The 27288-nt window shown below is 44.4% G+C and overlaps 1 protein-coding gene across 3 annotated transcripts in view; it reads left to right on the forward strand.

Moving 5' to 3' along the window:
- The window catches only part of LOC147427986 (F-box protein At1g70590-like), a 62208-nt gene that overhangs the window by 26703 nt on the left and 8217 nt on the right, over positions 1 to 27288 (forward strand). The window lies entirely within an intron of this gene.

Raw genomic sequence — 27288 nt, forward strand, 5'->3', positions numbered from 1 at the left:
TTCTCTCATATCATCAAGTTCATGATGATAAGGAATTGACACAGCTGAAATTTGTGGCTTCCTAGACAAGGCATCAGCCACAACGTTCTTCTTGCCTTCCACATGGACAATCTGAAAGTGGAACATGGACAAGATATTTGCCCATCGCATATGCTTCTCAGATAACTTTGTTTGTGTCAAGAAGTATCGCAAGGTCTGATGGTCCGTTTGGACAACGAAATCTGCACCTAGCAGGTAGTGTTTCCAACTTAAGAGCGCATGAATCACAACTGGTAACTCTTTCTCATAGACTTGCATGGTCATCTCTGGCCCTTGCAAAATTCTGCTCTCATAGGCTACTACCCTGCCATCTTGCATTAGCAATGCACCAATGCTACTACCGCAGACGTCACACTGGACCACAAATGACTTCCTAAGATCTGGCAACACAATGACTGGATCTGAAGTCATCTTTTCCTTTAAGAGATTAAAAGCTGAAATCTCTTTCTGTGTCCATCTAAAGGTGACTGCCTTCTTTTGAAGAGCATGTAAAGGTGAAGCAATCTCAACGAAATTTCGGATAAACCTTCTGTAATAGGAGCATAGTCCCAAGAAGCTTCGGACATCATGCACCGTCTTCAAATCTGGCCATGACTTGATCGCTTCAACTTTTGCAGGATCCATTATGACACCATCCTTTGAGACAATGTGTCCCAGAAAATGAATCTCTTCCAGAAAAAATTCACTTTTCTTTGCATTGATGAGCAACCTATGACTGCGTAGCTCTTCGAATACAATGGCCAAGTGATGCCTATGCTCCTCTTCATTCTTTGAGTAGACTATCATGTCATCAAAGAATGTACCAACAAACTGCTGGTGTGGACGGAAAATTCTGTCCATCATCCTATTGAACGTAGCAGGAGCATTTGTGAGACCAAAGGGCATCACTAAAAATTCGTAAAGGCCAAACGTCGTTCTAAAAGCAGTCTTGTGCACATCCTCTGATCTAATGCGGATCTGATGGTACCCACTCTTTAGATCTATCCTGCTAAACATAGCTGCTCCTTCTAATTTGTCCATAATATCATCAATTCTAGGTATAGGGAACCTATTCTTGATGGTATTCTTGTTCAGTGCACGGTAGTCGATGCACATACGCCATGAGCCATCCTTTTTCTACGCCAACAACACTGGAGAACAGAATGGAGATGAACTGGCCTGAATCAGCCCCTTTTCTAACAACTCCTGTACTTGGCCCATTATCTCTTTCTGCTGAGCCGCACTAACCCTGTACGGAGGCTTATTTGGTGGGCTACTGCCTGGCACCAAATCTATCGCATGGTCCTCGGGTCTCTCTGGCGGTAATTGAGACGGTAATGAATCGGAAAAGCGTCACTATATTGTTGTAAACACATTGACCTTTCTTTATCTAGCACATATAAATTTGATTCATCACAATCTGACACTTCACGTGCAAAAACCAAGTACGCAGAAAGATGCTTTTTCATTACAGAAGTAATAGCAGAAGCTGATACAGTGGGAATAGACTCCCCTTTAAGCTTTACATCCAGAATGTGACTCTTTCCCCTGCTCTGTACAATGATCTTTTTGTTGTAGGCATCCATGATTCCCTGTACACGAAACAACCAAGGAATACCTAACAACACATCACATCCGTCCAGTGGCATGATGTAAAATTCTTCAGCATCTACATAGGACTGGATATGTAGACGCAACTTTCCAATGAGGGGTGTCACAGCCTCTGTATGGCCAGGACATGCCAAACCTGCCTCTGCTGTATACCCCATCTCTTTAGGTCTGATTCCCAACTTTGAAGCCAATTCTGGGGAAATGAAGTTGGCTTTGGCACCTTGATCAAAAAGAAGATAAGCACTGTTTGATCCTTGACCTTTCCCCATGCTCTGCAAAGCTCACTTGCATCTGAATTTGGCTTGTCGCCCACCATATCTGGCACTAGACAAGCCATGGGCTTCTTTTCTTTCTTGTCTTCCTTGTCATCAGAATCAGCTGGCCTTTTCTTTGTAGGACAATTGTAAGCAATGTGGCCAGGCTGCTCACAAATAAAGCATTTGTTCTCTGTCCTCAGGACCTTCTTTTGCTCTTTAGACTTGCGAGGAAAATGTCTTTTCCATTTCTTCGCTGGTCCCTTTTCTGATTCAGCCGTAGCTTTATCTTTCCCTGCGTTGGCTGACTCCTGAGTCCCTTTAGGAGTCTCATTGGGAACGTGCTTCTTGGCTGAATTTTTCTTGTCTGATCCTGCCTTGACGCCAGTGTTAAATTCACAATCTTCTCCCTTGAGCAAACCATTGCCAGTGTTTGCTACCTCGATGAGTTGCGTCAAAGTAGTGACTTTTGTCTTCGTACAGTACTTTCTCAATCCTTTAGGTAGGCCACAACAGTATTTTTCAATCTGTTCTTTCAATGGCACAAACCTATAGGAAGTTACTTGGAGTAGAGCTTTCCAAAACTTCCGATTGTAATCATCCAGATTTCTGCAAGTGGCAGCATTAAGCTGGTGCCATTCTGTCATGACATCTGCTTCAAAGTCATCAGATAACCATGCTGCTGCAAAAATTTGTCTGAAATAAATCCATGTGGACGAAGCTTGCCCTTGAAGCAATAAAGTTGTCCACCATTGTCCCACATTCCCTGTCAAGAAAGTGGCTGCCTTGTGGACCTTTGAAGCCTCTGTAAAGTTTCCCCCTGCATAGGCCTTGTCAAACTGCTGGAGGAATGAGAGAGCCTTCTTCCTGTCATCAAACCCTGTAAAGGTCGTGAATGAAACACCTTTGCCACCTTCTTTGTACGGAGTTGGCCTCTCCAGCGGCGTCAAATTGTCATATGGAAGTGACTGAAACATGGGAACACTGTTAGGGTTCATTTGTGTTCCCTGGCCGCAATTAAGTTGACCCGGAAATGCCATATTTGGCTTCTGATTTGTAATTCCAGCCATACCAAAATTTACCTGTGGCATCCCAAATTGGCCCTGAGTGCTCTGAAACCCTGGTAGCATGCCCGTGACACCATACATGGGGTTAGGCATCATGGTTTGAGCACCCCCGAACACTGTTCCTGGCGTGTAAAACTGATTTCCAGGTGCATGACCAGCCATGCTCTGGAATACCGATCCACCTCCAAAATAGCCAGGGTGTACTGAAGGTGGTGGGAAGACCTGTTGCATAGCCTGTAGGTTGCTTCCCTGCCCATTAGAACCAGCTATAGGCTGCTGAAAGGTGGCGGGCTGAACTGGTACAGCTTGAAAGACTGGCATCTCAGCCACTTGTTCTTGCACCTTAGGCACAGGTTGTGGAGACTGCATGTTCTCCGTCAAGTGTACAGGTGTTTCCATTGACTGTGCGGTATGAATCACCTGTGCTCGAGCCTTAACAGGCTTTTGAATATGATCCAGTGACCCAACTTGCTGAGAGGGAACAGGAGGTTGCAGAAAGGCTAAAAACCTCAGGTTCTGCATTACTTGTGTGAACATAGCCACAGCAGTAGCCAACTGGGTCCTGAATATATCATCATCCGTCTGTGGTGGTCTTGAGGACTCACCCACTTCATGTGTCTGTTGACCCTGTGAAGAGGAAACCTCTTCAGTCACATCATCTGGTCTGTCAGCCATAATTGCAATTCCCTGTGTCTGGTCTATGATCCCTTGTGTCTTCAAGCCCAAAACTGACCAAGGCTCACTTCTATGGGAAAAAGTGATTTAATCCCGTCGATGGAACCATGTAACCGGCCTGTTCAATCCAAAAAGGGCGGTAGACTTTACTTTAAACCTTGATTTAGCTTTCACCCATTATTAGTCGTCTATTATACCTGCGCCATAGTGACACAAGAGAGGGGAATGGGATACAGATGCTAGAATGCACCTGTATGAGAAGACCGACACCAGATTGGCCCCTAACTTAGGCGCCCCTTTCGGTATTTCTTTATTCTTCCAAAGAGGGAATAAACGCTGTGGATCCCTACAAGTTGCCCCGTACAAACTTGGCTGAATTTCAACTATTCTGGCCCGATTTCGGCAACATAACTGTACTAGGACCCTTCACAGTCAGTATTCCCACGCATTGAGTGACTTTCCCGACGCACACGGGCACTTTGCAAGACCTGGCGAGAATCTGCAGCACGCTGAATTCTCTGTTTTCAGCCCCGAAAATGCGTCAGATTGGCTGTAGAGCGGTCCCCTTGCGTCCCCGAACCTCCTAAGGGTATTAGGGTCCGTTTAGGGCCAAAACCCTAAACCTGCAAGAATACACAGCAGGCTGTAATTTACTGTTTCGGGCTCCGTTTCGCGTGCCGATCGCATCCGTAGCAAGTCCTCGAGCTCCCGCACCTGTAGGGCTACTTGCCCTTTGAATCGGACGAGATTTCTGGCGTGAAACCTCTCCGAATTCACCTGTACCTGCGGGGGGGGGGGGGGGGGGGGGGGGGGATTAGCCGCTAGCTAATCCAGTACCTGTGCAAGAGGCTCTTGCCTCGGCAATCGCGCATGAACCCACACAACTGTACATTGGTCAAATGAAGAGCCCACTAGAGGGGCATAACATACTGCCAAAGGGGAGAGAGAGGGCAGTGCGTAGCGTGCAGGGCATCACTCCTGGCACCGCATTGTGCATAAGAGGGAAAGCAAGCACTCCATAGCTCTTAACCTGTGAAAAAATCTGAAAATCAGCCTCCTCTCTCATTTGAGGCGCCCCCTCTCTGGTAGGAGTAGCAGAATGCTCACAGAGTGCCACATGGCACATTTTCCGACTTTGGGCATTCCCGGCTAAAAAAATCTCAACTGGTGCGTCAGTTGACTTTGCAGCAGAGCAAGAAAATGTTCCCCTTGTCATTCCGGAGGTAATGACGCCAACACATTTTCAGGTCCCAAAATAGCAGTTCCCTAAATTTTAGGAGATGCTGCCATTGTATCTTTCTAGGTCATCCGACTCTCTTTGTACACTGCGGCCACATCCAGAACTGAAATGTAGCCTCTGTAGCAAAGGATTCCACTTTGGCTAGTCAATGACCCTACTTGGCTAACCATAGTCCTTGTCCAACCTTAGTGCTCTCTTGCCCTCAGGCCTGAACTCCCTCTGAACAGTTCCACACTAGCTATGCAATGCAGGGCAGTTAGATTTCCCGAGGGGTGTTTCCAAAAAGTGAAAGTAAATAAATAATAAGAAAGAAATCAACAAAAAGGATAGATAGTAGTCACACGTTGGTGACAATTTCGGTGGCTGAAAATGACTGTTTTTGCTGCGTTTTCTTGGCTGAAAAATGAGGTTTCTTAGGGCTGAAAACTGATGGTCTTTACGGGCTGAATCTGCTACACTTTAGGTGAATAATGCCGGTCTTAATTTGCTGCTGAAATCCAAAAACGCAAGGGGCTGAAATTGGTCCTTCTGTCGCCGGGGTTTTGCAAATGCAAAAACGCTAGGCTGATCTGCTGTGTCGTGATGACGTCGAGGCTGATCTGTTGTGCACAAATCGCCAAGGCTGATCTGATGCAAAAACGCTAGGTCTTCTGTGGAGAAAACGCTAGAGTAGTCGCGGGGGTTGGTCTTGCTGAGAAGTTGCCTGTTGAGCAAGGTGCTCCTGCTACCTCTTCTGCTGTGGAGTGCTAGCTTTGGGTTGCTTATATATTAACTTAGCAAAATTGCCCTACCTACTTTTGTAGAAAAGTCACTTAAAAATAATAAGTGAAAATCCCAATAAATAGGAAAATAGGCTAAATGCACTTGAAAATTCCCTTAACTGATGCTAATGGATTCTGATGGGATTTCTGATGATCATGCTGTGTGCAACCGGAGGATATGCATCTATGCTAAGTGACCGGGCATGCACGGTCTACGAATAGACTCACAAAAGTGCCAGATCACTGCTAATCTAGACTGATCGGATTGACTGAACCCTGCTGTGGTGTAGCTTGTCCACGGACACATAGGGTTGGGATGTGTCACGTGACAAGGAAGAACTGACTATCCAGTATACTTTGCCAGTCGTAGGCTTAGTCAAGCTGAACAAGGATATACAACGACTGAAAGAGAAGCCTTAGGGATGGTTTTCAGTGCTACCAAATTCAGACATTATTTGCTGGGCAAGTTGTTTCATTTCTATGTGGATCATCAAGCCTTATTATTTTTGATTAATAAAGTCATTATTCAAGGCAGGTTGATACGATGGATGATGTTCCTCATGGAATTTGAATTTCGTATTTTCCATAAACTTGGCAAAAACCATTGTGGTGCTGATTTCTTATCCAGGAGTACGGAAGGCTACTCTAAGGAGTCTTTAAGAGACGAGTCAGTAGATGCAGAACTATTTCAGCTGGAAGTGGCAGATTCAATTGATCGAGAATTGTATGAAGTATATCAGTTCCTGTCTAAGGGTGGGTTCCCAGATGATTGGACTCAGAATCAGAAGAAGGCTCTCGTTATTAAAAGTCTTAAGTTCACTATCATTGGCGGCTCACTCTACAGATTGGGTGTCGAATGGATTCTTCGCCGATGTGTGCCTATGGAGGGTAGAATGCAAGTTATTGCAGAGGCACATAATGGGGAATCTGGTGGACATTTTTCTACTGATATTACTTTCAAGAAGATTCTACAGGCTGGGTTATGGTGGCAAACTTTAATATTTGATGTCATAAGCTTTTGCAAAACCTGTGATATATGCCAAAGAATGGGCAGACCCATAGTAGCAGACACGACTCTTTTAACACCAGTCCAGCCATTGGGTGTTTTCATGAAATGGGGTCTAGTTTTGATGGGGCCATTCAAAAAGGTTACTCCCAGAAAGAATAGATATATATTAATGGCCACCAGTTATGTGACTAAGTGGGTTGAGGCTAAGGCTCTTCTCGACAACACAACAAAATCCACGGCTAGGTTCGTATTTGAGAATATTGTCTGTCGATACGGATGTCGTGTGGAGATTGTGTCAGACCAAGGTACACACTTCATAAATGACACTATGGATATTCTCATGGATATGCTTTGAGTTAAGCATCGGAAATCAACATCTTATTATCCTAGATGCAATGGGCAAGCGGAAAGCAGTAACAAGACTGTCAAGACTATCCTTACCAAGATTGTGCAGAAAAAACCATAGCAGTGGGACTTGAAACTTCAAACTGCTCTATGGGCATATAGAACAGCTTATAAGGTCACTACCGGGTTAACACCATTTAGAATGGTGTATGGCATTGAAGCTGTTGTACCAATGGAATTTGCCATACCCAGTCTTAGGATGGCCGTCGAGCATGGCCTGGATTTTAATCACAATCTAAAAAAGAGACTGGAAGAGCTAACACAGCTAGATGAGCTGAGATAGAGGGCTATGCTGGAACAAGAAATTGTTCAGCAAAGAAGGAAACACTGGCATGACAGACGAATTAAGGTCAGGGAGTTTCAGAAAGGCGATTTGGTTCTCTTATATCAATCAAAATTAGGCCCTAAGAAACCAAACTTAAAGGTAGCCTGGGCAGGACCATTTGAAGTTGATTGGGTATTCTCCAATGGCACTGTAAGAATGAAAGACCAAAATCAAGCTCTATTATTCAGAAGCCAGGGAAGCTTTACGGGAAAAGGGTATTGACGGTCTGGGAACTAAAGATCAGGAAAATCCAGAATCAGCTATTTTAGGTCTTTTCCATGTACAACCGGTTCCAGAACCAATCAAAAAGCCAGAAGAGTACTAGTGCGACCAAACCCTTCACAGACCAGAACTAGAAAAATATGGGAACCGATATCAGTTCTTAGGGAAACGACGGTCGGAAGGACTATCAGTGGTAATCATTTCAAAGACGAGAAAGTCTTGTCCAATGTATGTGTGCCACGTCACTTGCGGTGCACAGAACTCTAGGAAGGGTAAGTGGTGGAGCTTTTATGGCGCAAACGCGTATAATAGTAAGGTGAGTAAGCGTTTTTCCTCGCGAGTCTCCTGCGCGACGCCTGAAGACTGTCGTTCATTCGCCATCGTCGAGCTCTGAAGTTTCTTCGCTACAGCTGCAAACCTCTTCATGTGAGGAGACTGTAGACTGCTGTTTATTCTTGCCAGCCACACCAAGATACGGGTTTGACGAATCAAGTAAGTCATCTTCTTGTTTGTATAGTGATTCATCGTCGCTGCTGCAAAAGCGACTCTTCCACTTATTCCTCATAGCAAAATACAGAGATATATGTTTACTGAGCAAGCAGAGGCCTTACTGAGACTGTGGGATTTGCATGTGGTTGTGCAAGCAACAAGGATAGAGTTTGACACAACAATTATAAAGCAAGTTTTGGATTCCTTCAATGCCGAAGACGGAAGTGCTATGGTCTTCCAGGGAACATTGCTTTTGCATTCCGAATGTCAAATGGGCCAAAGCCATCTGTGGTAACTGCAGAGCAAATCAGTGCAGCCTTGAAAGAAGATGATGCTGCCAAATAGAAACGAAAAGCTAGTGCGCAAGGAGTGCCGGTAGCAGATCTGGACATTCGCGCTGCCTATCGCTTTGCGGTTGAAGCTGTGAGTCTTAAAAATAATCCTACTTATGTGTCAGAAACGCTATTTGCTATGCTCTTAGCAAAAAGATTGGACTCTACAGTTTCTATCAATCTCTGTCAGATATTATCACATAATGTGCTTTAGCAGACTGCCAAGTTGAAGTCTCAGAATGTCTTCAAAGCTTGGTATGTTTGGTAGTTTCTTTACTAGGCATCTACTCCAGACGCCCATGCCCAGGTAAGATTGGTTTGGAGCCAGAAGCCATTTCCAACGCCTAGTAATGTTGAAGTATCTTCAGATGAAGAGTCCCCAGAAAACCAGCTAGTTCTCACTGGACAAAAGAGAAAGGCCATACAAGAGGAGGCTGACAGTTCTAAAAGACCAAGGACGACATTGACTAAAAGCACTGCTCTTCTTAAGCAGTTAGAAAGCCAGATCCAAGCAGTGTCCACTGAAAAGACTCCGGCCAGTCAGACTGAACAACCTCTCAATCAGACCATTGGTGGAGTTACTCAGTCAACAGGGCAGATTTCAGCAACCACCAGTACGGGACAGGACCAGTCAGATAGGGTCAGTGCTGAGCAGCCAGCAGATCAGACTGATAAGGGAAAAGAGCCAGCACCTTCAAGTCCACTGGGAAAGGTTTCCATTCCTTATAGTGAAGCGGCCCTACGATTAACAAAGAAAGACAGGTTACAGCAGCTGCAGACTCATCCTCTCACAAGACGTCTAATTCTACAGAAATCTGATTATTCTACACTACCATATATGACTCCTGTCACGGTTTATGAGCCAACTGCCTGTGACCCAGCCACAGTGAAGGATGGCTGTTCTGTACTAATTCAGTCATCTTGGAACACTATTGTGAATGCCCTATGACAAATACTGGATACTTCAGTGTTAGATGATGAATTAACCAAGGCAAAAACTGAACTGAAGGAAGCTAAGCAGCAGATTGAAAAGATGGAGCAGGAGAGGGCCACCCAGACCCTGCACCACAATATCTTACCGTGTAGGGGGTGTGGGCTTAAAGAGTACTCAAGCTTCATGAAAGCTTTTCTTTGCTTGAAAGCTCAGAATGGTTCCTTCATAATTTCCTACCTGCAATAGCAGGTACTTTGTTGGAGAACTACCGGATACCAGATCAATCATGGACCTTCCGGATGGTTAAGCAAAGCAGTTCATCGTATAAAACAATGTTCTGACTCAACCTTACTCTCATAAACACTCGAGAGTGATTGTCCTGGTTAGACACGTGCATATCTCGTGCATAAAAGCAATACACAGTTGATGAGTTTCTCAAAGATTTAACTTTGATTAAAGACCTGCCCTCTCACTTTAAGTTTGAGGGTCCTCTATTCAAAAACTCAGGAGTTAGATTGAATTCCCTTACTCCAAACTCTCTCCGGATAGCAATGTATCGTTCGAGGAGAGGTAACAAAAATTCATTTTTTTTCTGTGTTCAATGGTTCTCATCCCACTGCGGGGATTGTATTCTATGTACACTAAGGTGTACACTTTCAGCTTTTATTGCTGACTCCACCATCTGCTGCAAAGCATCTTGCAGATGCGTCTACAATATTCGGGCAAAAGTCCTTCGTTGAATTTCATCTTTCCTTCCTCAGAGAGGGTCAAGAGTGGAGCTACCTTGGCAGGAGTGAACCACTACTTGCTTGGACTCGCTCGTATTTCGATTGGGCAAACCGATCCCAATCTTCTTGGATGCCTTCCTCAAAGTGTAGAGGAAAAATTTTTTGTCCGAAAATTCAGCCTTGAATTCAATCCAAGTCTTGTTGTAAGTTCCTTGCAGAGCTTTGGTACACCACCAATTACTTGCAATCCCCTTGAGGTGTTTGGTCACATGCCTCACCTTTGACGCTTCTCAAAAATTGCCGTTTGCAAAGGCAACTTCAAACTGTCGAATGAAAGCAGTAGCTTTCAGGACATCTTCCCTTCCGTCAAAAGTACCACTATCACAAACGGGAGCGCATAGCAATATAAAATATACTCGGATAAATAAAATTTATCACTTAATATAGAAGCCAGAGGATATAGAGAAAAATAGATAGAGAGAGAGAGATAAAGTGAGAAGATCGACACAGTATTGGGGACCAGAAGATGGGCTGGTCCCCCCCGTAATAGTATCTTTATTACTGAGGAGAAGTCTATACAAGCACTTGAACCGAACGTATTACCACGTTCGTTCTAGAATAAGACTTGATGGTCCCGGAAGCCTCAGCTTCCGATTCCTAGGGCAAAACCCTATTCCAAGGAACTTCCGTTCCTTATTCCAATTCCTCGAGAATCAAGGTTCTCGCCTTTGGATCTCACCTTCCAGACTCAGGGCATGACATCCCTGCAACTCTCTTTTAGAACTCTATTTCCAGAGTCCTCTTCCCGTAGAACAACTCTGCTTTCCCGGACACGAAGTCCTTACTTGGGAATCCCAACTTCCGGATCGCAACTTGAGAGACTACCTCTCTCCGATCCGTGTATCTACTTCCCAAACTCGGGTACGAAACCCATGGGCTGATCTGGCTCTAGTTCCTCAGAGCGCTTTTCTCCTGTAGAGGCTCATACCTTCCTCTGCTCCTACTCCCTCACTAAGAGGAAGTACACCTACAAATACTCAGAGTTCATAACATGAAAATCGTTACCTTCAAAGTCTCGACGCTCGAAACGCAACTCCGTTCTCGAAAAGCAATTCCCTAAAAGAGATCTCTCCATAGAAAATCCTCTCTTCCAATCCTACACACAAAAGAGGTGTGTTCTGCGGTTCCTTCTCATAAATCAGCCCCCGTCTACGACGTTTAGGGGCTGAAATCAGAGAAAAACAGCAGCTTGTCGCGATGGAAACACGCTCCGTAGGCACTTCTTCGCGAGGGAACTCGCGCACTGGGTCTTGGCAACATCTGGTACACTTGGGGCAGCCATGGGCATCACCTGCAACGTCTTCTTTACGGCTGAAATTTGCAGCAGCATCTCCTCCTTGCAAAGATTGGTCCTCCTCTTTGAGTAAGGGCATGTGATGCTTTTATAGCTCTTAGCCACGGGCACGAATAGCTGCTCACGTAGAAATTGCGGCCTCTTTTTTTTTTTTTTAAATTTTTTTTTTCGTTGCTCTGCCAGAAAAAGAGAGAGAGAAAACGCTGGCTGATCTGTTGCCTTATTTATTAGATGGCTGTCCACTTATTAAGTGGGCGGTCGGTCACCTTTAAAAATGGTCTGAACCTGTCCAAAAACTCAATAAAACCTTATAAGTTAAAAACAATGCTTTCACAACACTTCCAAGGCGTCCCTGGATGCAATCACATGCACAGTTGCAATGCAGACATAGACTTCCTCGCGAGAAAGCATCTGTTTTCCCGAAAGGCAATCCCGCTTTCTCAAAAAGCATCTGTTTTTCCTCAAAGTTTCCTCTGAACCCATCTTCATTCAAGTGCTTGCTTTTTCCTTGTGCACAATTCTAACACAGTCCGGAATTTCCTCCCGACTATGGATATTCCCTTTCCGATGCACCCGTCACCCACCTTGTGACGCATCAGGAATACCCATCACCTAGTCCTTTCCTACCAAACTTACGGTACAATCTCCTTCACGATGCTCTATGTCACCCATCCTATGACGCATCAAAGATGTCCGTTCCCGAATGGTCGGATACTTCTTTCCGATGCTCCCTGTCACCCATCCGATGTGACGCATCTGAAGTACCCGTTCCTGGTGGCCTTACAGATATTCCCGTTCTCAGTGTTCCCGTCATTACTTTAAATGACGCACTAGGAATACTCTGTACTCGGATGTCTCCAGTGAGAAAAGCCCTCTCACTTAAAATTCCAAATTTTCATTTAGAATTATTTTTCTGTAAGATAAAGCCAATTTAGCAACACCCAGAGACTGCAACTCAGATTCAGATGACGGAAACTTTTATGCGAACAAGAAGAATGTTTACAAAGCCAACCAGTATGACTTTCTCGAAGATAAAAGGGAGAAAGTCCGAGAGTTTAAGGAAGGTGGCCACTCGATCAAGTTTGATACTTTTTCAGTAAACTCAGATGCTTCGAAGGCTTTGTCTTTTATACAGCAGTTTGACATCGCTATCGCGGGAGGACGCTATTCAGAGCACTCCAAGATTCGGAGAGCTGCCTCTTACTTTAAGGGGAATGCTCGTACTTGGTGGTCCACGCTGCTTTTAAACAAGACTGCGCCAGTTAAATGGCTGAAATTTAAGAAGCTTTTTATTTCTTCTTGGTTGACGCAAGAATATGAACGAGATGTACGAGCTGCTTGGAACCATCTTCGGATGACCAAGAAAGATACAATCAATGCTTACTGTGAAAGATTTTGGAGCTCTTTTCTACCGGCCTCTTCATTCAAGAAGATCTCGTTCAGAGAACAGATTGAGCGGTTCACCTTGGGTCTACCTACAGAGATCCGAGATCACTGCTTAGAACAGAAGTCAGCTTCTATTCAGGAGTTGATGAGTCATGCGAAGCGGGGCTTTGCAATTCACTCTGGCAGTCTGACCTACCCCACAAATGAGGCCATGACCCAACGAGCCGAACAGACTTCTGGGAAAAAAAGTAGAAAGAAAAGAGCAACCCAGAGAAAAAGGATGCACGACCCAAGCTTACTCCTGAGGAGAGAGCTCGCTTCATCAGAGAGGGGAAGTGCTTTGGATGCGGGGAACATGGACATATCTCTGCGAAGTGCCGGAAAAAGGCACAGAAAGAACAGAATGATAAAGATGACGACAGGCCTGAGAGTTCCAGAGCAGCTGAGGAACGTGGCAGAAAAGGCAGATAGAAAAGCAGAACTAGTACCACATGGTGTGGGACCTGCACCGAACCTAATGAATGAAAGTACAAACTTTGCCGCTTTTGGGGCAAAGTGAAGGATCATGAAGCTCTTTTGAAGGAGCCAAGGCCAACTTCTTTTCACTTGGAATTGGCAGCTTGATTTGAAATTACACCCGACAGACTGACGCCACAGGCGGAGGTAGTTCGACTGGCACCCGGATGGGATGTTGCCATTACACCGAGCATTGGCAAACTTCGTTTGCAATGACAGGGGTGTTCAGGGCACGTGAGTGACGTTCTATTCAGGATCCCTTGGTACCACAAGAACTACGCCGTGGTTGACTACCGGGCCGAGAAAGCGACTTTGATAAATGAAGGGCTTAGAGATTGTACTTGATGAACTTCAGTTTCTTTACTCATTCTTTTGGGAGAGAATTGAACGATTGATAAAGGTTGAATATGTTTTGACCTAATCAAAAGAACGCCAAGATTTTTCTCCACACATGCCGATTGTTTTTCAGAGGGCCTAAAGATCATACCATTGACCTGATACCTGGAAGCACGCCACCGAACCGGCCACTGAACCGTGTGAGCCTAGTACAGAATGAAAAGATTATGAATCCAGTGAAAGACCTCTTGGAAAAGGGTCTTGTCCAGCATAGTACTTCACCATATTGCTCTCCACTGTTGTTGGATTTGAAGAAAGACGGATCTTGGAGAATGAGCATCGATTATAGCGCTCTCAACAAAATCACCATCAAGAACAGATTTCCGATTCCTAGGATCGATGATATACTCGACAGGTTACAGGGATCCTCGTGCTTTAGTAGGATTGCTAGGATCGATGATATACTCGACAGGTTACAGGGATCCTCGTGCTTTAGCAGGATTGACTTGAAGAGTGGATATCATCAGATCCGAATCGTGCCGAGAGACGTCTACAAGACAGCCTTTCGGACGACTTTTGGGTTATTTGAATTTTTTTGGTGATGCCTTTTGGCTTAACCAATGCTCTTGCGACATTTAAACCGGATGATGGACATGATTTTTCAAGAGTACAGGCTGTTTGTTGGCACTTTCTTTGATGATACCATTGTTTTCTCCAAGAATGAAGCAGAACACAAAGATCATATGCTTCAGAGATACATTTTTTTTTGGGACACTTTGTCTCAGCAAACAGGAGTGCAAATGGATCTGACCAAGATAGACACTATTCGTGATCGGCCCGATTTGAAGAATGTCCATGAAGTTGAAAGCTTCTTGGGACTGTGTTCGTACTACAGACGGTTCATTCGAAAGTTTGCAAAGGTTGCTTCCCCTTTGCATATTCTTGATACAAAAAGGAGTCCCTTCTCGTGGGGATCCACAGAGGTGACTGCCTTTCAGACATTGAAAGAGAAATTGACTATAGGACCAAATTTGACTTTGCCGGACTTGCAGAAGTCATTTGAAGTATTTTGTGATGCTTGTGGTCGTAGTCTGGGTGCGGTCTTAATGCAAGAAGGCCATGTCATTGCTTACGAGAGCCGATTGTTCTCTAGGCTGGAAATGACAGCACAGATTTATGAGAAATACAGATTTTGCAGATTTATTTTCACACAGATACGGGATGGGGAGACAGTAGCCGGATACTCCCTTCGGGAAGGCTACTTCATGAGAAAAACCATGTTGTGCGTTACAGAGCCGTTGAGGGAAAAGGTTATGACTGAATGCCACTGTCCACCTTTTACGGGTCACCGCGGCATTGCTACCACCATAAAGGGGGTAGAGAGATACTTCTTTTGGCCGAGACTCAAAAAGGATGTGGAAGAGTTTGTGCGCAGTTGCTTAGTATGCCAGAAGGTCAAGTTTCACAGGCATAAGGCTTAGGACTGTTACAGCCTTTACCCATACCCACCCGCCTCTGGGAAAGTATTGCAATGGATTTCATTTTTGATCTCCCGAGAGCACAGAATGGTCACGATGATTTTCCGAGTACATGGCACGTCTGAGACGATTGTCTCCGACAGAGACCCCAGATTTATGAGTGTGTTTTGGAAGGCAATTTGGGAGAACATTGGCATGCGGTTGCAGTTCTCGTCATCGTTCCCTTGCAGATTGACGGGCAATCTGAGATTGCCAATTCAGTGGTTTTAGATTTATTGAAGTCTTGTATCTTGGATCAGAAGACTCAATGGGAAAAGAACTTACCTTTGGTGGAATTTGCCTACAATAACACGATACACTCTTCGACGGGGAAGACCCCATTTGAGATTGTTGAAAGTGCTGCGAAGGTTCCATCCTTCCTGAGCATGAAAGATTAGATATTTGAAGCGGATGAATATTCGCGAGATTTGGATACGGCTTTTGCCAAGGTTCGCGAAGGTTCGCGAGACTTTTGCAAAAGTCTTAAGAACGACAAAAAAAGGCAGCGGATCGCCATCGTCGCGACTTGATATTGAAGGAGGATGATTGGGTGCTCTTACGTTTTGAGAAGGCACGCCTACGAAAGAAAAAGGGAAAGGAGAGGCTTTTTCTAAAGCTAGTATGCGATACTACGGACCTTTCCAGATAACTGAAAAGATAAATGATGTCTCCTTCCGATTGAAACTGCCAGATACTTGGAGGATTTACAATGCATTCCATGTGAGTCTCTTGACACCTTTTAAGGGTGATGTGCCTGATGATGGGAAGCTTGATGAGCAACCCGAAGTGGAAGAAAACGAGGAGATCCTTGTTCCTGAATAGATTTTGGCACATAAGGATACGAAGAAAGGTAAAGTCCGAAGGCGGTTCTTGGTTAAGTTCAAGAATTTCCCTGCATTTGATGCGAAGTGGATGGAGGAGGAGGACCTAGTAGATACTCCTCGGATTGCGAAACTTTACCTCGATGTTTTGGTTTAGCATAGTCTACTCCAAACGGAATGCAGAAATTCAGCTTGGCCGAAGATCTGGTGTAGTGGGATGCACAAGAGGAGAGTTACTCCACTCCTTTGTCAACAGATGCCTTGATTTTGATATAAAGTCGCTGATGTCTCTTTGAGCTTCAGGGATACTAAGAGTTGACAGTATTCTGCTGGATGACTTTATGAAATGGAATTCCTGATAATGATACTGATTTGTTCTTGACTTCTTTTGAGTGCAAGAACTGATAGACGAAATGACTGCAGCATTTTGGTCTGATTGATCTCGAATAGACATGGTTGCAATAGGGGTTAGTCAATCGGACATCGATGAGGTCCCGATTGGACCTAGATGTGATTGCTAGCTACATTGCCGATAAATCATGGTATAAGATCCGAATGAATGTTGAATGTCATGTGATGTCCTGTGATGTCGTGTGATATGACTGTCGATTTGGTATATGTGCTAGATGTGTGTCCCTAGTACGTAGGTACTAACAATCAGTGTTTGCTAAGACGGTTTATGGCTTTTGTCGGTTTTGCAGACGTAATCGCGGTCGATTACAATGCTTTTAAGAGGGGGGTATGTCACAAAGTGATGATGTGGCTACCGATAGCAGAAACCCTAAAATTCTTGCAAACCCTAATTTCTGCCAGAAACCCTAATTCTCGGAAATCGTGGAGGTGGAAAAAAAATAATTTTTTTTTTGGTTTTTTTTTTAGCGATGCAAATCTCAGCTTTTGGCTACGCTTTGGAAGATAGAGAGAGAGAAAGGCATAATTGCTTTTTGTTGCTCTCATTGAGAGAGAGAGAGAATCTGCTTTTGCTTGCTAGCTTTTGGGCCTCTGCTTTTGGGCGTCCCTTGTAATCTTTATATACACGGTTTAGGGCTCACTCTGCAGAACATTTGAACGCAGAGTCTGAGAGTAAAACCCTAACCGCTCTTTGTACTTTGACATTGATTTAATACATAAAGATATACCGAAAGGGGCGCCAGTCTTTGGGGCCAATATCTCTAGGCACGGAACTCCACTGGGCCAGTGCAAATCTATTGCGACCTGTGAATTGTTTTGAAGTGGTTATTTGGTGCTGTCGCGATTGATTCTTGACTTGGAGTGTCGAAGTCTGTTACATGCAGCAGGAGAACCAGGCTGTCCTTAATTTTCTAGAGTTTGTCCCTGATTCTCTAGTTCTCCTGTATGCTTTACTAGCAAGGGAAGCGGAGCTGCCGAGGTTTTTCCAGCACTATACCCTCAACATATAGAACCAGTAGATCGGCTTACATACTTCAAGATTACTGATGATCTTCAGGATTGGAATTAAAAGATGAGGTGCAGAGGATCAAGCTCTGTATGGGACAATGGAAAATTTAGATTAGAGGCCTCACTAAGATCACAAACCAGCTGTTGTAACTCACTGTTGAGTCCTCTAAAGTTCTTGAAAAGGACATTACGGCTAAAACAGGCCTAGGACCCCAGTACAGAGAGAAGCTAGGATCAAAACAAATCAGCCTCTTCCAGAAGGATGGATCCATACAGCTTCGCATTGTCACAAATTGGCCAGGACTCGTTTAACAAAAGGCAGATGCACGCTCTATGATCCTGACACCAAAACTTATCATCCCCTCACGCCTTATGAAATCGAAATGACCACAGAGAGGCGGGATCAGCTTGAGCAAGAGGCCATTTACAGACTCATTGAGAAGGACAATGCTGGCATTGGGACTTCTGAGACACCATCAAGACCTAAGGGCAAAAGGAAGCGGGTTCAGTGGAAGGATATTGGGTAGTTCCATCTCGGAATTCGATGAAGGAATTTTCCAGCCGTCTCAGAATCAGACGGTGGATTTTTCCAAGCATTTTCAGAATCAGACGGTGGATTTTCTCAGCCAGGTGTTAGCATCTCTTTGGCTGACACCCTTGGAATTACAATTATAGGGGGTGTCAAGCACTCAACAAAGCATGAAATATGACATAAAGCTATGTTTCAAAAGGATCAGATGGTGGATTTTTTCAGAAATTTTGGAGTCTTACCAAAATTCAAGAAAAGAGGGAAGGATGTAGATGGCGGAGGCAATTTCACTAGGTGGGAACCAATTCCTGAAAGCTGGGCAGCGGACCTGTCAGTAATTACCATGATGGTTACCACAATATGTTAGGTGCAGCGGAATGATTGTTTGCGCTTTGCTCAAGATGAGTGCTCCGGACTGTGCTCAAGGTTCCTTTTGTTCTTATGGGAGGTAGAGCCTTCTATTTTTAATGAGAGAATGCTATGATCACAAACAAAGTGAATGGACACTGTGCGTGAAAGTGTATGAGACTGAGAGATAGAGAGAGAGAGAAAAGAGATACGACACTAGAGACGTTTTAAAACCCTCCTCCGAAGGCCCCACTCTCGTCGGCGAGAGTGGTCTACTATTGATTGCACAAAGTGATACAATGACGATGCAATGGACTGATGCAACCTGGGACTATGTCGGTGACGACGACGACACTTTAGGGTTGAAATCTGTGGTCTTCTAACTGCTGAATTTCGGGGCTGTTTCGGTGGCTGAAAATGGGGGTCTTCTGCATGTCCTTAGGGCTAAATCTGCTACTGTTCAGGCATGCTGAAAACACTGACCATCTGCTGCAGCAAGGCTGAAGATGGAAAACGCTGGGGCTGCCTGTAGCGTTAGTAAAAACGCTGAGGATCTGGGTATGCTTAAGGGCGATCTGGAAACGCTAGGCTGTAGGATGTCTGTGGCGATCAAGCAATGCTGAAAACGCCCAGTGAGTGGAGTGTTTGGCGATGAAGGAAATCTGCAAACGCCAGGGTGAAAGGTTCTTGATGGGTTCTTGCTGAAAAGGTGCCTGTTGAGCGGGCAGCTCCTGCTGCCTCTTCTGCCATTGAGTGCTAACTTGGGTTTGCTTAAATACAAACTTAGCAAAATTGCCCTACCTACTTTTGTTGGGAAGTCACTTAAACTAATAAGTGAAAAATGTCAAAAATAGGGAAAATAGGCTAAATGCACTGGAAAAATCCCTAACTGATTCTAATGGATTTTGATGGGAATACTGATGATCATGCTGTGTGCAACCAGAGGATATGCATCTATGCTAAGTGACTGGGCATGCACGGTCTACGAATAGACTCACAAAAAGTGCCAGATCACTTCTAATCTAGACTGACTGGACTGACTGAACCCTTGTCGTGTTGTAGCTTGTCCACGGACACATAGGGTTGGATGTGTCACGTGACACAATAACTTCAAGAGGCTATAAATAGGACCCATTACATTGTAATCGGGTTGGTTGTACTTTTGGGCTGTTTTATCTTTTGACTTCCTACTCTTAGTTGTGTGGTTGTAGTCGTGAAGCTGTTCCCGAGTTACATTATTCTCACTTGTACTCTTACTTTGTAATCTCTAATACAGTAGTCGAGTATACTTCAGCCAGATATACTTTGTATCCATTCCTTCTGAATCTGAATTTGAATCTGAATTGAATCTAAACACTAATTCCAGTCATTCAGTTGTCTCTTTCTCAGTAGATGTATTCCAGTTCATGTAACTGTTCTAGTTCAGTTTCTATCTTTTCCTCCAGTTCTACTGATTGAACTAATGAATCACCAGTTGCTGTAAACTCTAACACTGGAATAAGCTATCTAAAGAGATCAGCTCCAATTCCGTGTTGGGCCCGTGAGAGTGGACCAAGTAGCTGCCCCCCACATGTACTGCCGAGCAGTGGAAAGAGCTGGCATCAGCCGAAGAACACGAAGCCAAACCTGTTGTGCCAGAGGACAGTCCCAAAGACAGTGCCGCTAACTCTCCACTATGTACCAGCCAACTCCCAATTGCTGTAGCTCGATGTGCAACCAGCCACTGGAACATCGTGACTCGCCTCGGCTGTCTGGAGTCCCACAACCTCTCCCAAAAAGCTGCCAAGAACTCAGCTGTGAGACCCTCCTCCTGCCAATATGTGACGTCCTAGTCGAACAGTGTACTGAAAGAACGGGACACCTGGATGATCTGCTGAGGAGAAGGGGCCCTCCAAAACCACTCTCCAGGGTTCCACTGCACCCGTGCCAGTGGATAGCTCTCCCAAGCCCATAGTCTCTAGTGGCCAATCGCAAGAGCTGCTGGGTCAGGATCAATGACACAAGTCCTACCACAAATGCCCACCACTCAGATCCTCTAGAAACAGCACTCTGCCACTTGTGGGGCCTCTACTGCAACTCGGTGTAAGCGTCTCCCACCCTGTAGCTCAAAGAACAGGGAGGGTACAGTCTCTGAGCAAGCCCGATCTGAGATGAGAACCTCTAGTTGCGTGAAGGCCCCCGGTGTGAGCCACTCAACAGGTAGTGCCTCTATGTCGTGACACATGCTCTTCACCCCTCTCATGCCCTGTAGCTGGATGCCCTGAAGCTCCTCTGACGAGCCTGAAAATTGAAGCCAGTCACCTAAAGTGCGTGCTGGACCCTTTGCCATGGGACTCGAGGAAACATGAGGCCTACTACCAACCAAGTGGCCTCTCTGAGTGCTAACCATGGGGTTCCACACAAGGGGCCGTCTCAGGTGCTCCTCCGAGCAAGTAGGCTGCCGTTGCTCCAGGCCTCTCCGTAGCTGCTCCTAGGATCGGAGCAGACTCACAGCGAAGCGATCCTCCAGTCTCCTGCTCAAGCCAACTCTGTGCATCTCTGTGAAAATCCATCTGGTCGAAGGTCGCTAGGGGCTTCCAGCCTGAGGCACCCTAACACTAAGCCGCTGAAGCAAGAACTCCTTCCATGGCTCCTCTCCTGGAAGGAGTCCTCTAACGATGAACTTCCCTAAAAGGGCTTTGCTCTACTGTGCTGGGTCTATGATCCCCAACCCTCCTTGAGAATAAGGAAGGATGATGACCTGCCATGCCACTTTGGCCCGGGCTATCCGAGTGTCACGCCCTGACCAAAGGAAGTTCCTGATCAGCCTCTACCTGGCTGATGCAAGAACTTGAAAAGATCCAACAAGAAGTGATGTACCACATAGTAGTCAACAAGACTTGGTTGGCCAGTACAACTCTGCCTGCTAGAGAAAGTCGTGCGGAGCTCCAGTGTAACAACTTCCTCCTGTCCATCAGGAGGAGGGGAGCAATCTGTTGCTCGGGAGACAAGTCCAAGCCAACCTGACTGCCCAAGTACCGAACTGCAATTCCTGGGGATAACCACTTGAAGCTCTCACTTGGCATCCAATTAGGCGTAGGAGCACTACTAACCGAGAAAGCCACAGTCTTTCTCCAATTGATCAGTGCGCCTGATGCACAACAAAAGGTCCCAAGAGCCTGCTCACACCTGTGAAGGTTGGCCTCCTGGCCATCTAAGTACATGGCTGAGTCGTCTGCAAACTCAGCGTCCAGTAGCTATCTCCCCGAATAGGGAGCGCTACGCCTCGTAAACCAACCGGTGTGTCAGCTTTGTACAGACAGGCACACAGTCAGGTACGTTTGTCAGGAGGTAGAGGTGATCGTTTCATGCTGCTTTCAAGCCATTGATTTTGCAATAAGCTCTGCAAAATTTATATCAACTCTCAAGATTAATGCCATAAATATCAAGTACAAGTCCAATGGCAAGTCTAGCTCTCTCAGCGGGAGGTGGCCTTGGGGTTCTATCTGCTTTTGGAGTTGTAGATCGCTCTGAGGATGTTTCGGCTCTTTGGGGACAAGAATTGTAAGCATGCCCTGCGTGAAAACATTCAAAGCATCGGCCTTCTTGTATTAGGGTTTCACGTTGACGTTGTGTCAATCGAGGCCTTTGAGGTTGACTTTCACGAGATTTCCGTGGATTTGTTCTTTGCTGTTGAGAATTGTGATTGATTATTGGAGTTTGTTCTGTAGTAAAATCTAGCTTCCCTTCCAGAAGCTTGTAGCTGACCGCAGCATGGTCCATAAGCTCTTGCATTGTTGATACTATGGACAGACATTATTCCTGTAAAGGTGATGGCAGTCCAATGGTATATCGCTCGCATTTGTCCTCCAAGGGAATCGTCTTGAAGCAAGACACCGGAAGGTAGACGTCAAGAAACCTTTAGTTGCAGTCTTCCATGATCTCCGTGGTAGACTTCAAACTGGGAGGTCATATATAACTTCGTGCAAAAATAGTCTTGAAAGCTTGCCAAGTCCTTAGAGCATGCAGTTGGGTCGCGATTGAACTCCACCACTGCATAGCATTATCCTTGAGAAATCCCACAGCTCGAGAAATTTTGGATTCTTCTGTATAGTTTTCCAAAGCATAGATATTGTCCAATTGTTGGAGGAAGTGTAAGGCTTTCTTCCAATCTTTCCTACCAGATAATGTGAAAAGTTTGATTGTCGTGCCGTCCTCCTTGAATTCCTTCACAAACTCCGGATATGGATAGTAAGGATATCCATACGGGCTCCAACCATTGTACCCAGGTGGCGATGGTGGTGGCAACGGCAGTGGTAGAGGCGGTTGCACTGGATGAGGGTCAGACGGTTGCACCATGTTCCTAAAAACTCCCCCAATTGGAACAGACGGTTGAGAAGGTTGCTGATTAGAGGCTCTTGCACTTTTTGATGCCAGAGGAGGGGGTACCACGTGGGGCATCAGAGGGGGTAACATGTAGTTCAAAAACTATTGGAAACTTTGCAGCATCAAGAGATTGTGTTGAGAATGCCATGAAAGTACGTCGTGAAGCTCTCTGTTTTTGGTAGCACTTGTGTGTTTTGAGAAAAGCACACGGTTGAAGCTCTGATACCACTGTAATAGGAGGGCACCACATGCCAACGAGAAAGTATAGACGAGACAAACTTTTAAGCAGTTCAATAAAAACCGAACTAAAAGAGATGCACGACACTTGAGACCCGGAGTGGCGGAGTTGCATCCCAAGAGGCCCTATTGAACAAGTGTGCAATGAAGGGGAAAATGTGTTCATAGCATAGATAAGATGCTCCCCCTGTAAGTCCATGTGGTCTAATGCTTGTCCATGTCGAAGGTGGCGGTGTATAGCTTCTTTTACTATTGAGTGGGTAAAGCAGCTTGTGGTGGTGGGCCGAGGCTCCCATGGCTGTAGTATGGGTTGCTGCTTGCATCGCTCGAAACTCTTGCAACTTTGCCATTCCAGGGGCCTTCGTGAAGATATGTGAAACTTGCTCATCTGTTGTCACGTACTCAAGGTTGATGCTGCCTGCCAAGACCCTCTCTCTCTGATGTAATGCACCTCAATGTGCTTCATCCTCACATGAAACTCTAGTTTCGAGCCAACTGTATGCTGCTAAGGTTGTCACAGTAGATGATGACAACATGCGTCTGTTCATGTACTCCAAATTCGTGAAGTAGCAATCCCAATCATGCTACTTCACATGCCGCTACTGCAACACCCCTCTACTCTGCCTTTGTACTTGATAGAGCAACTGTAGGTTGCTTCTTGAAATTCCATGTGATAGCAGCACACCAAATGAAAACATGAATCTGCTGGTAGACTTGCAAACATATGTGCTGCTAACCATGATACAATCCCTCAACACGGGTGCCAAGTATGCATGCTAATGATGGGTGTCTGTGTCATGCATTTAAATTTGGGACCGTTCTGTGCGTATGTTTAAACGTGAGGGGTATGATTGTTTGAACTAAGTCAGGGCTAGCCTGCCTGTTACATTGTTCGATTAAGTGCTCAATAAACTAGTATGCCTTGATTGCCAAGCTTTGGAGGAGAAGGTATGAAGTTGGAGAGTGTTTGAAGGAATACTATTGCAATTAGAGAGAGCTTCCCTTTGGTGCTTGGATGTTTATGGGTTTGGTACCTGGATATGTATGGAAATGAATGGAGAGCAAGGGCACCATTGTAAATACTATTTTGTTCGCATCGAAGCATTGAAGAAGAGTATACATTAGTAAAAAGAACATAGAAAGAAAAGCTGAGAGAGAGAGAGAGGGAGGGAGTGTGTGAAAGAAGCACGTACTTATATATATATAGGAATTTATGTACTGTTTTGTTTAGAGAGAGAGAGAGAGAGAGAGAGAGAGAGAGAGAGAGAGAGAGAGAGAGAGAGAGAGAGAGAGAGAGAGAGAGAGAGAGAGGCAGGCATGTTTTTTTTTTAAAAGAGAGAGACAGGGAGAGCTTATTATTTGTTTTGCTCAAATCTTGTTACGCTAAGTGACTGTAAGCCATTGGAAATAGTATGGTAAAAAGTTGATGAATCAAGAAAGGAACTAAGCGAGCGAGAGTTGGTAAGACTTTGAATGTAGCATGCAATGACTTCTTCGCAATGAAACGGACAGAACTTTTGTGGAGAAGAGGAGGAGGACTAGGTAACGACACATATTAGTGGGAGATTTTGATGCACGAAGTAAGGGCTATATCGGTAAGATGATCTTCAAAGTTGCGCGTGTGACTAACTGGTTGACAAGAAAATAGCGCTAAACGAATTGTTTAGCTGACTGAAGGTGGTTGGGGACCACGTTAGAGTAATTCAATTCTATAGTCTCGAGTAGGCCGAGCACGTCCGCAATCTGCATGAACAACATACAATGGTGTTTTGTGGAGCAACCAGACAGCTTGGCGATGTCGATGGTGATTTCTTGACCGAGTGTGTTCCAAGTGATGTAATGTGGATGCCATGGGGTAGGTGGTTGAACTGGCCATGGAATGAACTCAGTCCATTTATGCATGTAGTGTCTGAGCACCCGCTCTTGCAAATGTGGGTAAAGACAATATTGCAACTTATACATTGCTGTCTCAAATTCTAGCTGTTGCTCAATCAGATCAGCTGGGATCGGCCTACCCATTGTAAACTGAAAAAAGAAAAAGCATTCAAATCAAGGAAGCTGATAAGTAGTCAAGTCTGTCATAGTCTGAATGGAAAAAAAAAGACAATGGTGTAGCCAATGATTAACGTTATATGACAAAGACACTGAACAAAGCAATTAATTAAAGATGGCATAAGTTCGCAACTATATTTTCTTATTTTTTTTCAAAGAATAATATATTCTCAACCTTGGTGGATGTCCAGAACAGTGTTAAAACCTAATGCAGTTGTTGTTTTGTGCTGTTTAATATGTTGAAGACAAGGTACAGCATGTGTACATTTATAATTTTTTTGTAAAATATATAAGTTGTTGCTACATGATTTGGCTCTTATTAGTTGATAAGTTTTTGTAGAAGTATTAGACATGGGGTTGCTGGAATGGATTGTCTGTTTCTCTTGATGTTATTGCAAGACATCTAGGTAACAGTTGAATCCTAAAATTTGAAAGCTGAATGATGTTCATGTAGAGGAAAGCAAGAACATAAGGTAAACATAATATGGTATCGAGAAAAAAATTGCAGAACATAACCTGAACAGAAGACAGCATAAAGAAAGTCTCACAAATAATAGAGAAGCATAACATAAAAATTATGACAGATACTAGAGGAAAAGACTCTTGAGAAGTGATTGAATACAGAAGAGAAAACTGAATGGGAGTTGCTACCTCAGAACAAAAATTAAGTTTCATTGCACGCTATATTTTTCTATGGTGTTTTAAATAATAGTATTTCTTGCAGTTTGGAGGATGTCCCTTCAAATTATTGTATCCTTTCGTGGACGTTGCATCTTGAGTAATTATCTCTTGTGCTTCCAGTGCAATAGCAGTTCTCCTATCGTGTGTATTGTGCAGTACATGAAACTCAAAGTTTTGACAAAATGGGGGAAAGGACGACACATCATGTTTCATCCGTTTTGGTGGATTTGTCATGTGTGCTCTTTTCCTAGCTTCAAAATCGGATGTCATGCCTATGTAAACACGGTTATTGATTTTGCACCTAACAGAGTAAACTATTTAGTTCTCTTCATCTGTCGTTGTCTTTTGGGAGCTGGAACAGCGTCGGAACGTGTTGCTTCCTCTTGTGAAGTTGTTATGTTGTCGGGGATCTCCTTGTTGGTTTTGTTGTCGATGTCTTGCACTGAAGTGATGTGTTGAATTAGTATGTAATCAGATAATAATCAGATAATTATATTCTATAAGGGGTGCATATGGTTACCATGTAGTGGTTGAAGCTTTCGAAATGGATCAGTTGTCTGACCGAAACGGGCATGAAAAAGGTCTCTATTAAAATGCCATGTGAATTTCTCATCAGTTAAGATTGCTCTCTCGTTTCCTTTGAATTCGTTCCCAAACTCTTTGACCATGTTGGAAAGTGCCTCGCTTGTTGTATTCTTGTCGAGAACAACCAATTTGTCGAGGGCAATTTTGTAACCGTAGTGTAGCATCTCGATTGCATAGGTGGTGATACCAGCAGTCTTTGTGTTCGTATTTCTTGGGCTTCTGTGTCAAGCAGTAGTTTGTTTGACTCATCGAAGTCAATGCCCAACGATAGCAGTATCTCTTTCTGTAACCCTGTAGAAAAAGAAGGATAGATGTTGAGAAGCAACCAAATTTGTTAACTATTAGTGTTTGCAATACAAGAATATGAAGAGCTCGAAGTACCTGTTGCCCGCTTTAGCTCGTTATTTCTATATTCTTTGTTTCGATTGCTACATTTATTGATGTATGAGTGGAGGAGTTGAGTCGTGCGGAACCCTTCGATGAAAGTACTCGGAGCCTCGCCAACCATATTTGCTAGGCGCATTTGATTTGAAGATGGGTATGCAGAATAATTGTTTTTTGGTTTTGAGGTAGCTGCGATGTTGATGAATTTATCGAATATCTGAATGATAGAGAAAGAGAAATATGATGGTTGAGTTTTGTACATATTGAATGGCATAAAATCTAGCTACAAAATAGATTAATTTGAGGAATGGTTACCTGATTGGTGTCCATGAGGAGATGCTGGAGGTTGTTACTTGCTATGAAGAAAATCTGCAGTCAAGAAAACTGTCGTCAAGTAATTGTTTGTGTAGTCCATGCACCTTACGAGATGAAAGACCGAAAGAGCTAGAGGACTTGTTTGTGAAAAAAAGCGAGAAAATGTATAAAAATAAGCGATGAAATGTCTAAAGACGAGCGAGGAAATGTCTAACCATTGGGGGAGTGTTCTATTGGCCGGCCAGAACATCTTTGGGGTTGGGATGTTCAATATTTTGAGATGGCGTCTTTCTGTCACTCAAGAGAACATGACGTATGCCAATCCTGGGGCAAAAGCTTGTTTTATAATGAGGATGGCTTTCTTTGATATCGT

The sequence above is a fragment of the Adiantum capillus-veneris genome, chromosome 23 (assembly GCF_014529385.1).
Source record: "Adiantum capillus-veneris isolate H3 chromosome 23, ASM1452938v2, whole genome shotgun sequence".
In the NCBI taxonomy this organism is placed as follows: Eukaryota; Viridiplantae; Streptophyta; class Polypodiopsida; order Polypodiales; family Pteridaceae; genus Adiantum; species Adiantum capillus-veneris.